Here is a 14,744-nt window from a genome sequence, read left to right on the forward strand (position 1 = left end):
GGATTTGAATGCCCAAACCCAGTTTGTTGATTTAGAAAGCTTTTTCCTATTGCTTCTCGGCCTCTTGGCTAAGATCGAGTGTAATATCTGCTCTGCCTTTTGGCTCAGATCTGGTATGTCTCTCTTGTGGGGACCATGAATAGGGTTCAATTTGAATTGGTTTTTGGATCTGGATTAGGGGCTGTGAAAAAGGCAAGAGTTTTTACCCACTTTAAGGGTTTGGGGACTGATGTGGTGTTCCTACAAGAAACTCACCTGACCAGACAGGTGCAGGACCAGACCAGGTGCAGGACCAGACCGGGCTGCAGAAAGGCTGTGACGTTAGTGAACATGTACACCCCGAATTGGGATGATGTCAAGTTTATGAGACAGCTGCTGGCCGCAATAGCAGAGTCAGACACACACCAATTGATTCTAGGGGGCGGGACTTTAATTGCGTGTTGGATTCAAAGCTGGAACGCTCCACACCGAGATCGCTGGGATGGTGAGAGTGTTAGTCGCTTTCAAGGAGGAGACAGGTTTGGAGGCAGTTTACGCACTGGGTTGGAGTACATGGATTAAAAAAAATATATATATAAATTTAGAGTACCCAATTCATTTTTTTTTTTCCAATTAACGGGCAATTTAGCGTGGCCAATCCTCCTACCCTGCACATCTTTGGGTTGTGGGAGCGAAACCCACGCAAACACGGGGAAAATGTGCAAACTCCACACAGACAATGACCCAGAGCCAGGATCAAACCTGGGACCTCGGTGCTGTGAGGCATCAGGGCTAACCCACTGTGCCACCGTGCTGCCCGGAGTACATGGAATTGAATGAGAATGGGATTGTCTCACCCTCTACTTTGTGGGAGAGGCGTTAAAGGCAGTGATTGGGGGCAGAGCATCTTGTATAAGACATACAAAGGTAGGGAGGTCAGGAAGGAGGAACAAGAGTTACTGGTTGGAATTCTATGCACGGACTGGGAGTATGCTAGCGACCCACCCAATGCCAGAGTTATAGGCATGCAGGAAGAAACTGAAAATGCAGTTCAACCTGCTGTCCACGGGCAGGGTTACATGCCAGCTGTGGTGTTTGAAGAGGCTAGTGTCTGAATTTGGGAAGAAGGCGAGCTGCCTTTTTGCCCATCAGTTACGACGACAGGAGGCTGCTAGGGAGATTGTGCAGGTGAGGGAGCTGGGGGTTGATTGGTCTGCCCCAGAAAAGGTGAATGGGACATTTCAGACCTTCTACGAGGGGTTCTATAAGTCGGAGCTGCCATAGGACAAGCAGAGGATTGCAGAGTTCTTAGAGGGTTTAGAGTTCTCCCATTCACCTTTTCTGGTGGGAAAGAATGGTGGGGGAAGAATTGCGGGAGGAATTGGAAGCGCTGCTGGGGGTGGAGGAGGTTCGAACAACTTTAAGAAAGATGCAGAGGGGGAAGGCGCAGGCCAGACGGGTTCCCAGTGAAATTTTATAAAACGTTCATGAATCAGTTGGCCCCGTTTGTGTTGGGGTGTTTAACGACTCACTAGCGCAGGGTTCTCTCCCGGAGATGTTGGGCCAGGTGTCCATATCCTACCTCGGGAAGATGGACAAGGACCTCGCGGTGTGGGTCGTACCGCCCAATTTACATGCTCAATGTAAATGTGAAGCTTTTAGCTAAGGTTTTATCTTTGAGGTGGGAATCCTGTCTCCCAAGGTAGTGGGGGAGAATCAAACAGGCTTTATGAAGGGCAGAAAATTGTCGTCTAACATGAGGCAGCTACTGAATGTAGTTCTCACCCCAGCAATAGGGCCAGAGCTGGAGATATAATTGTGTCTCTAGACGCAGAAAAAACATTAGATACGGTTGAGTGGAGCTTTATGTTCATGGTTCTGGAGAGGTTTGGGGTGGGCCCTGGGCTTATGGCGTGGAGGTTGCTGCTGTACGAAGCTCCATCTGCCAGCATGCGTACTAATACGACAAGTTCAGAATCGTTTTGGCTGTATAGGGGGAACAAGGAAAAGATGTCCTATGTCTCCTCTCCTGTTTGATATGGTGATCGAGCCATTGGCTATTGCTCTGAGTGCCCTGGACACGTGGAGAGGAATTATGAGGAACAGGGTGTCCCTGGATGCAGACGACCTTTTGCTGTACATAAGGGATCCGGGGTCAGTTATAGGGGGGCAGCATGGGTATAATGAAGAGGTTCGGTCCCTTTTCGGGTATAAGTTTAAATTTTGGGAAAAGTGAGTATTTTATGGTCAGCCCTTTGGGTTGGGGGGGGGGGCGATGAGAGAGGAGCTGGCGTGAAGGCTGGGGGTGTTGCTGCCATTCCGACTGGCTAGAGCTAGTTTCCGTTATCTGGGGGCCCAGGTGACATGGGATTGGGCGTGGCTTCGCCAATTGAACTACACCAGCCTGGCGAGCCTGGTCAGGGTGGGCCTACGAAAGTGGGACAGCCTCCCGTTGTCGCTGGTGGGCCAGGTTCAATCCATTTCGATGAATATTTTGCCGCATCTTGTTTTTATTTCAATGCTTCCCGGTTGTTCTACCCAAGTCTTTCTTCAGGTCTGGAGCGACTCAGCAGGTTTCATATGGGTGGGGAAAACTCCTCGGATTCGGACAGGGATCTTACACAGGGATAGGCAGGTGGGGGGAGCGGAATGTGGTTTGAACAGCAACATTGGTGGTGGTGGGGGGGCGCTGGAGAGGATGAGGGCTTTGCTTTTGGAGGGCGGTTTATCAGCTCTGAGAAGTTGAAGGAGAAAGCAGAACTCGGGGGTTCGGATACATTCAGGTATATCCAGGTGCGGATTTTGGCAGGCGGACATGCCCGGTAGTGCTGCCGTCCACTTTACTGGAGAGGTTTCTCTCCTGCGCGGGGTCAGAAGAAGGCAGCACAAACGGGATATATGAACTTGGTGGAGGAGCAGATCTCAGTAGAAGAGGTGAAGGTCAGGTGGGTGGAGGAGCTGGGACCCATTTTGGAGGAGGAGGTGTGGAGTTAGGCCTTCCTCAGGGTGAATGCTACATCATACTGTGTGAGGTTGAGGTTGATTTAGCTCATAGTAGTGTTTAGGGCTTACCTCATCATGGCCAGAATGAGTCGATATTTGGTGGGAGTTGTATTTGGGGTGTCAAACCAGCCGGAGTTGAGGATGGATGCGGGGGCGGATGCCCTGGTATTTACCTTGTTGATTGCTTGGAGGCGAATCCTGCTGAGCTGGAGAATGGCAACGTCACTAGTGCCTCAGTGTGGCTAGGTGACTGGATGGAGTTTTTGCACCTCAAAAGGTCAGGTTTGCCATAAGTGGGTCGGCCGAAGACGTCGGTCTTTCGTATAAGGAATTTGTCGCTGTTAGTGGTTGGAAGGTGGGCAGTTTTGGTTGTATTTCTGCTACTGGGGTTCCTGTTACTGTTTGTAATGTTTGACACGTGTTGGTTCTGTTTTGTAATTTTTGATACAAAACATTTTTAAAAACTTTTTTTTAATGCAATCTGCCTATTTCCACCTCAGTAACACTGCCTGACTCTCCACTCTAGTCTCAGCTCAACTGCTGTCCTAACTTTCATTCATTCTTTTGTTACCTCTAGACTTAACTATCCCAATGCACTGCATGCCATCCTCCCCCATTCAACCTCCCTGTAATCTGGAGGGCATCCAAAATACTGCTGCCCATGTGTTTACTTCACACCAAGTCTTGTTCACCCATCACCGCTGTACTCAATTACATTCAAACACTTCCTTTTCAGAAGAACCATCATTTTAAAATTCTCATCCTTGATTTTTTTCCATGTTTGTGACCATCCCTATCTCTGTAATTTCCACCAGACACACACCCTCCCAGATCACTACACTCAGCTAATTCCAGCCTCTTGAACATTCCTGATTTTAATCGCTCCACCATTGGTGATGGTTCTTTCATTTGTCTGGGTCACAAGCGTCGGAATTTCCTCCTTAAACCTCTCCTCACACTTTCCTCCTTTAAGATTCTCCTTAAAACCGCCCTTTGATCAAGGTTTTGCTCACCTGCCCTCATATCTCTTTATGTGTTTAAGTGTCAAATGTTACATTGCTACATTTCTGTGAAAGTATTTTGAAAGCTTTATCATGTTAAAGGCATAATATAAGTACAGTGTATAGTCACTGACTTGGACATATATCGTTGTTCTGCCTCAACAGTATGATTTTGTAACTCAAAGTGTGAAGCAGGTTGATGGACAAGTTCTTCCCATTCTGCTATTGAAAAGATTGAAGAACATGGCCCCTAATAAACATGGCGACCGCGCATGCACATGCCCTCCACAAATATGGCCACCACGGCCCTACCAATTTCAAATTGCCAACTGCAAAAATGGCGGTTATTAACCAGGGCCTTGGATAAAGAAGCAGGCTCCTTTGGTGCAAACGAGGGGCCGAGAAGTTATTTATCCGAGTTTGCGATTTACACACCATATTTATGAAGCCTCTCCGGCCGCCTGCAGGATTCATCATTCCCTCCGGCCCGCCTGTTCCTCCACTTACCAATTGTACAACAAATAAGATAACCTCTCTCCATCGCCATTACTCACATTGCGCATGCTCCAGTCACTGCAGCGTCCCGCCCCTCCTTCACTGCAATTGGCTGCAGGATCAGTGGTCCCAGCGCTGCATCCTCGCCGCCTAATGGCCGGGAGCCGCCGTCAATCAGCCGGTAATTGAAGTGTCAGGTAAGTGGTTCCATTCGGGGGACATGTTTCGATTAGGGGCGGGGTTTCCAGAGCCCCATGTGAAACCAGCTTTGACAAAACGTCATCCAGACTCGAGACGTTGGCTCCCTTCTCTTTCTCCACAGATGCTGTCGGACCTGCTGGGATTGACCAGTATGTTCTGTTTTTGTGTGAAACAATTAACTTTGTCTGGATTAGGTTTCTGACTAAGTTGTTTTCAATCAGCAAGTATTTCATAATAATCTTTTTATTGTCACAGGTAGACTTACATTAATACTGCAATGAAGTTACTGTGAAAAGCCCCTAGTCGCCATATTCCGGCACCTGCTGGGTACACAGAGGGAGAATTCAGAATCCTCAGCTGGTACGGGAATTGAACCCGCGTTGCTGGTCTTGTTCTGCATCACAAACCAGCTGTCTAGCCCACTGAGCTAAACCAGAGCTGGACATGAATCTTCATTCCTCCTGAGCAATAGACCACCAAGGAAACTGCTTGTGATTCTTGCCTTTTATTTTCATTTCAGATTTTTCCACCCACCGGAGACAAGTTTCTCCTACAAAATGACAGGTTTCGATGCAACACAAGCGACATTTTAAGCCAATGACAACAGTGATTACTGTTCCCTGGAGCATGAAATCGATAGTGAGGTGAAATAGTCCCACAACTGCTCATGTGTAACTTAGAATCACTGCAGTTCAGAAGGAGGCCATTCAGTCCATCGAGCCTGTACTGATCTTTTGGAAGGGTACCGTACCCTATCCCTTTAATCCAGCAACCCCACCTAACCTAACCTTGTGGAGACTAAGGAGCAATTTAGCACAGCCAATACACCTAACCTGCACATCTTTGGACTGTGGGAGGAAACCCATGCAGACACAGAGAAAACTGCCTTCTTGAAAGTGAACCCGCGGAAAGCGATGGGCCCCGCGGAGTCCCTGGGCGAGCACTCCGATCCTGCGCAGACCAGCTGCCGAGTGTATTCGCAGACATCTTCAACACCTCACTTCTCCGCTCTGAGGTTCCCACCTCCTTCAAGAAGACCACCATAATACCAGTACCAAAGAACAAGTTGGCGTGCCTCAACAGCTATCGACCGGTGGCCCTGACATCTGTCATCAAGAAATGCGGCTAGTCATGAGATGGGATCAACGCCAGCCTCCCAGATGGTCTTGATCCACAGCAGTTCGCCTATCGCCACAACCGGTCCACAGCAGATGCTATCTCCCTGGCTCTACAATCAACACTCGAACACCTCAGGACAGCACGGTGGCACAGTGGTTAGCAATGCAGCCTTGCGACGCCGAGGTCCCAGGTTCGATCCCGGCTTTGGGTCACTGTCCATGTGGAGTTTGCACATTCTCCCCGTGTTTGCGTGGGTTTCGCCCCCACAACCCAAAAATGTGCAAGCTAGGTGGATAGGCCACGCTAAATTGCCCCTTAATTGGAAAAAACGAATTGGGTACTCTAAATTTAAAAAAAACACTCAAACACCTCAACATGGACACCTACGTCAGACTTCTGTTCATAGACTACAGCTCCGCCTCAACGCCATTATCCCGACAAGACTAATAGCCAAACTCTGCAATCTTGGACTTGACCTCTCCCTGTATACTTGGATCCTTGACTTCCTCACCAACAGACTGCAATGTGTCAGGCTAGGTAACAGCACCTCCTCCACGATAGTCCTCAGCACTGGGCGCCCGCAAGGATGTGTGCTGTCCTCTTTTGCCAGCATGATAGCACAAGTGGATAGCACTGTGGCTTCACAGTGCCAGGGTCCCAAGTTCGATGCCCCGCTGGGTCAGTCTGTGCGGAGTCTGCACGTTCTCCCTGTGGGTTTCCTCCGGGTGCTCCGGTTTCCTCCCTCAGTCCAAAGACGTGCAGGTTAGGTGGATTGGCCATGATAAATTGCCCTTAGTGACCAAAAAGTGAGGGGCTATTGGATTACGGGGATAGGGTGGAAGTGGGGGCGTCGGTGCAGACTCGATGGGCCGAATGGCCTCCTTCTGCACTGTATGTTCTGTGTTCTCTACTGTACTCCCTACATACACACACGACCATATGGAAAGATTTAACTCCCAATTCGATGTATAAGTTTGCAGTTGATACGACTGTGGTGAGTCGTATCTCAAACAACGACGAGTCAGACTACAGAAGGGAGATAGATCACTTGGTTGCATGGTGTACTGAAAACAACCTCTCTCCGAATGTCAGTAAAACCAAGGAACAGTCAAGAAAGCTCAACAATGTCTCTATTTCAAGGGCGGAACGGTGGCACAGTGGTTCGCACTGCTGCCTAGACTGCCGAGGACCCAGGTTCGAATCCTGGCTCTGGGTCACTCTCCATGTGGAGTTTGCAAATTCTCCGTGTCCGCATGGGTTTCACCCTCACAACCCAAAGATGTGCAAGGTAGGTGGATTGGTCATGCTAAATTGCTCCTTAATTGGAAAAAAATAATTGGGTACTCTAAATTTTTTTAAAGTCACCACTACAAAGAAATTCGGCATGTCTGCATCGACTCTCCCAAACATCTAAAGATGTGCCATAGATGTGCATCCTATCCAGCTGCACAGCTTGGTATGGCAACTGCTCTGCCCAAGTTCGCAAGAAACTGCAGAGTGTGGTGAACTCAGCCCAATGCATCACACAAGCTTGTCACCCTCCCATGATTTTGTCTACACCTCCCGCTGCCTCAGGAAGGCAGACGATATTGTCAGAGATCCCTCACACCCAGGCTTTGACCTCTTCCAGACCCTTCCATCAGATAGAAAATACAGAAGTCTGAAGACCCACACATCCAGACAAATGGAACAGCTTCTTCCCCACAGCTACTAGACTCCTCAACGACTCTCCCTCGGACTGATCTGTTCCCTGTAAGACACTATTCACGATGCCCTATGCTGTTCTTACTCATGTCGTATTTGCTTTGTTTGGTCCTTGTTACGCACTGTAACCAATTATTTATTTGTCGATGTACTTTGTCGATTATTCTTCTTGTCTACTGTGTACGCACTGTGACCGTTCCCTTGGTCGCAGAAAAATACTTTTCAATCTACTTCGGTACATGCAACAATAAATAAATAAATACATCAAAGTGCAAACTCCACACGAACAGTCACCCAAGGCCAGAATTGAATCCGGGTCCCTAGAGCTGTGAAGCAGCAGTGCTAACCACTGTGCACTGTGCCTTCCAATTTCCAAAACCCACCAACCTAATCACCGCGGCTCCTGTGAAACTTACAAGACAATACACGGCAGATATTCATCACTGAAAGAAACTAACACACAGCTGCTTCTAAAGTGTAACAGGTAATGTGTTCGCCTGACATGCGAACGGTCGTCTGTCAGAAACCAGGCTTAAACATTAAAACTTGCTTATCTTGGAGTGTGAGGGAAAGTTGCCATATTCCCATTTATTGTTAAATATCAAGATAATACATAATCTCACAGCCATGTGATATTTACACTTCCCCAAGTTTTGAATTATATTCCACAAAATGCACAAGTTATGGAGAAATATTGGGACAAATATTTTATGATTCTAATGTGTAATCAGTTTCTCTGCCACATGACTATGTTTTTCAGCCTAATTCTATTTCCACAAACCAAGGTATGCAATTGCACTAGAAAGGATGCAGAGGAGATTCTCCAGGATGTTGCCTGGGCTAGAGCGTTTCAGTTAAGAAAGGTTGTTTAGGCTGGGGTTATAGAATCATAGAATACCTCCAGTACAGGCCATTTGGCCCATCAGGTCTGCACCGACCCTCTGGAAGAGCACCCCACCTATGCCCACTCCCCATCCTTGCCCTATAACCCGACCTAATCTGCACATCTTTGATAAGACTGTGGGAGGAAACCGGAGCACCCGGAGGAAATCCACGTAGACACGGGGAGAAAGGGCTGTCCCTTTCAATCTCTCGCTGACATCACATAGTGCTTTCCAGCCAATGACTCACTAGTTGAAATTAATTAAGGAAACACGGCAGCTAATCATGAAAGGGGGCACCTGGATTTGTTTGGCATTTCCTTTGCACCCTCTTTGAACAATGCAACCACACTTACATTCCTTCAAGCCTCCAAAACCTCCCATGTGTCAAGTGAAGATTGGAAAGTAATCCTCAGAGCATCTGTTATTTCCTCCCTGATCTCCTTCAACATCCTAGGAAACAATCCATCCAGCCTTGGCGACCTATCCACTTTCAAGGATTCCAACTCCTCTCACACTTCATCTTTCATTACGATTATTATATCCAATTATCATGATTATTTTACCCAATATTTCACATTGCTCCACTTGGACTACTTTATCAGCATTATTCCTTTCCTCTGTGAATATGGAGACATAAAAAGGTCAAAGGTATTTAATAATTAGACACAAATAGATGTTGTCCTATTAGCCAGGAAATTAAACAAAATATTAATTGGTAATTTTCAAAAAAACTATTATTTTAAGCAGGTAAAAGATAAAGTCGCCATAGTCCCGGATGAGGGGAAGAGCTGACTGGTGGTGATTTAACCCGAAAATCACCACACCTCAGGCGAGGGGCAAGGTGAGAAGGCAAGCCTTCATAAATAACATCAGCCAGTATGGCCTTGCTCTGCTTCATGAACCTGCTGTCCAGCCAACTGAGCTAAATCAGTATTTTAAGCAATGTGGGTTTGGCTGTTAAGGCCAGCATCTGTTGACCATCCCTCTTTCCTCTTGAACTGAATAGTTTTCTCTGCCATTTCAGAGGGCAGTTAAGAGATATTTGTTACAAGGTTACAGCTGATACAGATATTAGGTTTAGATTCCTGATGTGCAGTAACGAGAATCCTTTCAATGTCTCAGATCAGTTAATTTCACGGATAACATCAGAGTCAATGTTTCAGCGTCTTAAAGGGAAGGATGCCTTGACTGTCTCTGGGCAGATTCACTCTACATTCTCCAATTCCGGTTCTTATTGGAGATTTTCTTCTTCTTCTTCTTGAGTTCCCTCGCCACATCTGGCAGCGAGAAACATAATTAACACTTCAGGCCTGTGCACTGATGCGGTGCAGTTCAGCTGAAACGTTACAAACCTTAAATGAAAACGGTTTCTTTCTCCTCAGAGACAGAGAAGTGGATTTATGTCCCCATCAGATCAGCCATGATCTTATCAACTGGAGGAACAGGATCGAGTGGCGGAATGGCCTATACTTCTCTGATTCTACTTATCCTATTTCTTATGTTCTGTGTGGTACCTTCAAGGGCACTGCACTCAACTTTGCAGGAACATGGCCTGACACTTTCCATCTCAATCAATTCCTCTCTCTCTCTCTCTGCAATTCTCACCCCTCTCTCCATTTCTCTCTCCATCTCTACCCTGTCTCGCTCTCTCTGTTACCTTTTCCAGCTGGGTAGAGAGTTGAAAAAGGCAGTGGAACCAGAGCCTTTGAATATTTTTAAGGCAGAACTAGATAGGTTCTTGATTAACAAGGGGGTGAAAGGTTATCTGGGGTTAGGCAGGAATGTGGGTTGTGGTCACAATCAGACCCACACAAAATGAGTGATACAGAAAGAGCAAGAAATCAGCCATGATCTTATTGAAGGACGGAGTAAGCTCGAGGGGCTGAGTGACTACTCCCGCTCCTAATCTGTGTGTTGTTATCCAGGGAGGGATCTTTAATCTGTACCAAAATTCGATTTTGTAATTACCGTGGGAATATTTGATGAAACAGTGAAGAAGAGGGTTTACTCTATTTCTAGTCCCCCGTGTATTTTGTCACGGGACAATTTTGATTGAGATTTATACTGTCTCTATGTCTCTTTCTGCGTGCCTCTCTTGTTTTTTTCTGCCTGTATATGTGTGTGCCTGTCTTGCTCTGTTTCACTCAATCTTGACCTTTCTGTTTCTTTGTGTGTTTCTCTACTTGTCTTTCTCTGCCTCTTCTCTCTTTCTGTCTCTCCCTCACTGTCTCTTGCTCTTTCTGTATCACTCATTTTGTGTGGGCCTGTGTCACTCGGGGGTCCACTGCTCAACAGCTTTGAGAAACGTTAGACTAGATAGAAATATAGCACATTTCTGCTTCCCTGGATAAATCCCAGTTCTCTATTCCTAAGATAGTGTCACCTCACTCAAACCGAGTCTTTTGTTAATATCATAGAATGCAAAACTGTAGGGTGGCCACTCCCCTACTGCCCATTGCGGGCACAGAAACTGGGTCAATGGGTTTCGGGTCTGAATAAGATCCAACAGGGGGACCCCTCCTGTGTTCCACTGGATGGCAGCAGGGGTCAGCTGTGGAAAGAATGAGAGTCAAAGGACCCAGAAAACTGAACCCAACCAGAATTAGGGAGGGAGAAAACTGGGAGTGGAGGAAAGGAATAGTGCAGTTTGTACGATGGACTTGGATTTCAGCCCAGGGAGGAAGAAGAGTGCGTGGAACAGGAAATTAAAGATTTGGGGAACAAGAGAGGAAGAAATGTTCCATAGGAGTTAGAATCGCCTGTTCTGATTTTCTGTCCTGTACTGAGTTCAGGACTCGGACAAGAAGAGACAGTTTGTCCCGGTGGGTTAGTGGGAAGAAGGGAAGCAGGATCAGACTGTCTCAGTCTTAGTTACAAATTATTGTTGGAGGTGAGGATGAAGGAGACAGGGAAAGGGAGAGACCTTCACAAGAAATAACTTGTATAAGGATATAAAAAAGACTCATTGCCCTGTCTGTTGAACTGAGGTCTGATTTATCTGACTTTTCCAGAATATTGAGACCATTATCTGGGCTTCATTTTATGAACATGAGCAAAAACAGATCCCAATGATCGTGATCGAGTCTTGGATTTGATTAGCAACAAAGTCTAATCATTTCTGAACTCGCTGGTTGCCAAAAAATTGATGACTGGGTGAATCCATTCCCACACTCGAAGCTCGTGAAAGGTCACTCCACAGTGTGAATTCTCTGGTGTACAATGAAGTCTGATGATGTCTTGAACCCATTCCCACAGCGAGAGCACCTGAACGGTCTCTCGTAAGTGTGAACTAGTTGATGGGATATTAAGTTCCCAGAGCTCTTAAAGCACTTCCCACACTCGAGACATTTAAAAGGTCTCTCGTCAGTGTGAACCCGCCGGTGTTTCCGCAGACTGGATGGATGAGTGAATTTCTTCCCACACTCAGAGCAGCTGAATGGTCTCTCCCCAGTGTGAGTTCGCTGATGTACAGTGAGGTCAGATGACCATCTGAACCCAGTCCCACAGTGAGTACACCTGAACGGTCTCTCATCAGTGTGAACACGTTGATGGAGCATCAGTTCCCCAGAACTTTTATAGCACTTCCCGCAATCTGGACATTTAAAAGGTCTCTCGTCAGTGTGAACGAGCTGGTGTCTCAGTAGATGGGGTGACTTACTGAATCCTTTCCCACACGTGGAGCAGGTGAAAGGTCTCTCCCCGGTGTGACTGCGTTGATGAGCATCCAGCTCAAATGGATATTTGAATCCCTTCCCACAGTCCCCGCATTTACATTGTTTCTCCTCACTGTGACTGTGTTTGTGTCGCGACAGGCCAGATGATTGGCTGAAGCCTCGTCCACACACAGAACACGTGTACAGTTTCTCCCCACTGGAAACGGTGCTTTTTCCTTCCATGTTCAAAATTTGATGATATTCAGGTGATGATAAATTGGACGACTCTTGTCAGATCCTGACGTGAGGTTTGTTTTCTGTTTCCTGACTGCAAATCCTCCCCTGTGAAATTGATTTAAAACAGAAAAAAGGGTGTGAGAGAGAACCCACAAAAACACAAAGGCAGGTTGTGAAATTGAGCTGAATTCTGAATTAATCTGTTAATTTGTGGGGCCAGCACTAGGTAAAAGTAACCATGAAAGCTGCTGTAAAAACGCAAATAGTTTAGCAATGTCCAAAGATGTGCAGGTTAGGTGCATGGCCATGCTAAATTGCCCCTCAATGTCCAAAGATGTACAGGTTAGGTGCATGGCCATGCTAAATTGCCCCGTCCAAAGATGTACAGGTTAGGTGGGGTTCCGGGGAAACAGTGGTGGTGTGGGCCTAAGTAAGGTGCTCTTTCAGAGGCTTGGCGCAGACTCAATGGGCTGAATGGCCTCCTTTTGCACTGTCGGGATCCTATGGTTCTATGTCCTTCAAGGAAGGGAACTTGCCACCCAGTCTGGACCTACATAAGACCTTGTTCTCTGTGGGAGGAATGAGAGTGTGTTTCGGGAGTGGCAGGGGTTGAAGGAGGGGGATCAACAACTCAACCAAAACTTTGATAAGATTCTCGGCAACCCTCAACCCTCCTAGAAGAACCAGGATATGTGAACAGCATCAGCTCCAAGTTTCCCTATCCTGCCAGTGGATTTGCATGATTTTGCAGAGGCAGCATTGGTGATATCTCTCCAAGGATTTGAGGTTTCTGATGTACACTGTCTGTTTCTGATGCATACAGGAGGACGGGGACCATGGCTGCTCTGCAGACCATGAGCTGGTGCTGGTTTGAAGGTCTCCATCTTCGAATACTCTGCTCCTCAAGAATCTAAAGACTGCACCGGCACATTGGAATCGATGCTGGATTTTGTTGTCAATATCTGCTCCCAGGGAGAGGAGGCTCCCGAGGTATGGAAAATGATTTGTATTGTCCAAGGGCTCACTATGGATCTTGATGGATACGAGGCACTTTTGTGAGGCAGGAGGGGGCTGGTAAAGAACCTTTGTTTCCCGGATGTTCAGTCTGAGGCTGATTCTCTCATGTGCCTCGGTGAATGCGCCGACGATGGTTTGTAGCTCGGCATCTGAATGTTTGCACACACAGGTGTCGTCTGCGTACTGCAGATCGATGACAGAGGTTTGGATGATCTTGGTTCTGGCCTGGAGGCATCGGAGGTTGAATAGTTTTCAGCTTGTCCAGTAGGTTAGCTCCACTCCAGCGGAGAGCTTCAGGGTGACGGGGTGGAGTGTTGCTGCAAGGAAGATGGAGAAGAATGTTGGTGCAATGATGGAGCTCTGTTTGACTCCATTTTGCAATGTATTGGGTTTGAGGTGGTTCCGTTGGTGAGGATCTCAGCTTCGTGGAGCAGGCGGAGGGTGATATCGAATTTCTGTGGGTAGCCGAATTTGAGGAAGATGCTCCACAACCTCGCACAGTTGGCAGAGTCAAAGGCCTTTGCGTGATCGAAGAAGGCCATGTACCAGAGGTTGATGCTGTTCCCAGCACTTTTCCTGGATTTGTTGCGCGCTGAAGATCATGTCCATTGAGTCTCTTGATGGGCGGAAGCCGCACTGAGACTCAGGGAGGAGCTCTTCAGCCACTGGGAGGAAGCAGTTGAGGAATATTCTCGCGATGACCATTCCCGTGGTGGACAGCTGAGGTTGTGGATTCTTGTTAAGTATGCATCTCCGCCGCATTTTCGTACTTCTACGGGAATTCCATCTGCGTCAGATACCTTGTTGTCCTTCAGCTGTCTGATGGCTTTAGGACTTCACCGCGAGGTGGGGTTGTGCTGAAATGGTGGCAGGTAGCATTTTGCAGGATGGTGTCGAGGACACTTGTGTCGAAGGCTGTGTCGTGGTTGAGGAGGTCCTCAAAGTGCTCTCTCCAGCAGGCATTGACTACCTCTCCGTCTTTGTTGAGCGCCTCTCCATTTTGGGTTCTCAATGGGGTGGCCCCAGGTTCTTGGACCATTGATGGTTTTGATTGTGCTGAAGAAGCCATGCACCTTGTGGTTGTCGTTGCCGAGTCTCCTGTGCTCTTTCCACCCACCATCTGTTCTTTAGGTCACGGGTTCTTTGTTGCACCTTGGCCTTCAGTTGCCTGTAGGCTTGTGTCTTCGCACTCGAGTTTTGGTGATGTTGCCAGTTCAGAAACACTTTGCATTGCGGTGAAGGAGATCCTGGATCTTATTGTTCTCGTCAACCCAGTCTTGGTGTTTTCTGGTCGAGAGCGCGAGAGGCTCCTCGCAAGGTGCTTACTCCGGTGGCTTTTGAGGCAGATTAGGTGCTGTGGGCATTCTGCTGCTCTGGCTTGTTGGTTGTCACCACATTAGCTCTGAGGCTCCGGCTGAGTAGTTCTTTCTTCTCAGGGTCGAGTCCAGCGA

The 14,744-nt window shown here is 47.4% G+C and overlaps 2 protein-coding genes and 1 pseudogene across 8 annotated transcripts in view; 2 read left to right on the forward strand and 1 right to left on the reverse strand.

The window, feature by feature from the left end:
* Window positions 1-14,744, reverse strand: part of LOC140420824 (uncharacterized) — a 136,215-nt gene that overhangs the window by 118,631 nt on the left and 2,840 nt on the right. Inside the window, exon 2 of one of the 7 annotated variants that reach the window (XM_072504887.1) lies at window positions 12,045-12,381. The exons of 3 other annotated variants lie outside the window; for them this stretch is intronic. The gene's annotated coding sequence lies outside the window, so the exon portion shown is untranslated. Of the gene's footprint in view, window positions 1-4,418; window positions 4,810-12,044; window positions 12,382-14,744 lie in introns of those variants that run through there. 3 more of the 7 variants (XM_072504885.1, XM_072504886.1, XM_072504889.1) reach the window with 3 other exon arrangements.
* On the forward strand, window positions 49-260 carry LOC140422847 (U2 spliceosomal RNA; annotated as a pseudogene).
* Window positions 13,244-14,744, forward strand: part of LOC140420825 (uncharacterized) — a 51,440-nt gene continuing 49,939 nt past the window's right edge. The window contains exon 1 of the mRNA XM_072504894.1: window positions 13,244-13,266. The gene's annotated coding sequence lies outside the window, so the exon portion shown is untranslated. The remainder of the gene's footprint in view (window positions 13,267-14,744) is intronic.

The sequence above is a fragment of the Scyliorhinus torazame genome, chromosome 5, assembly GCF_047496885.1.
Source record: "Scyliorhinus torazame isolate Kashiwa2021f chromosome 5, sScyTor2.1, whole genome shotgun sequence".
NCBI lineage: Eukaryota > Metazoa > Chordata > Chondrichthyes > Carcharhiniformes > Scyliorhinidae > Scyliorhinus > Scyliorhinus torazame.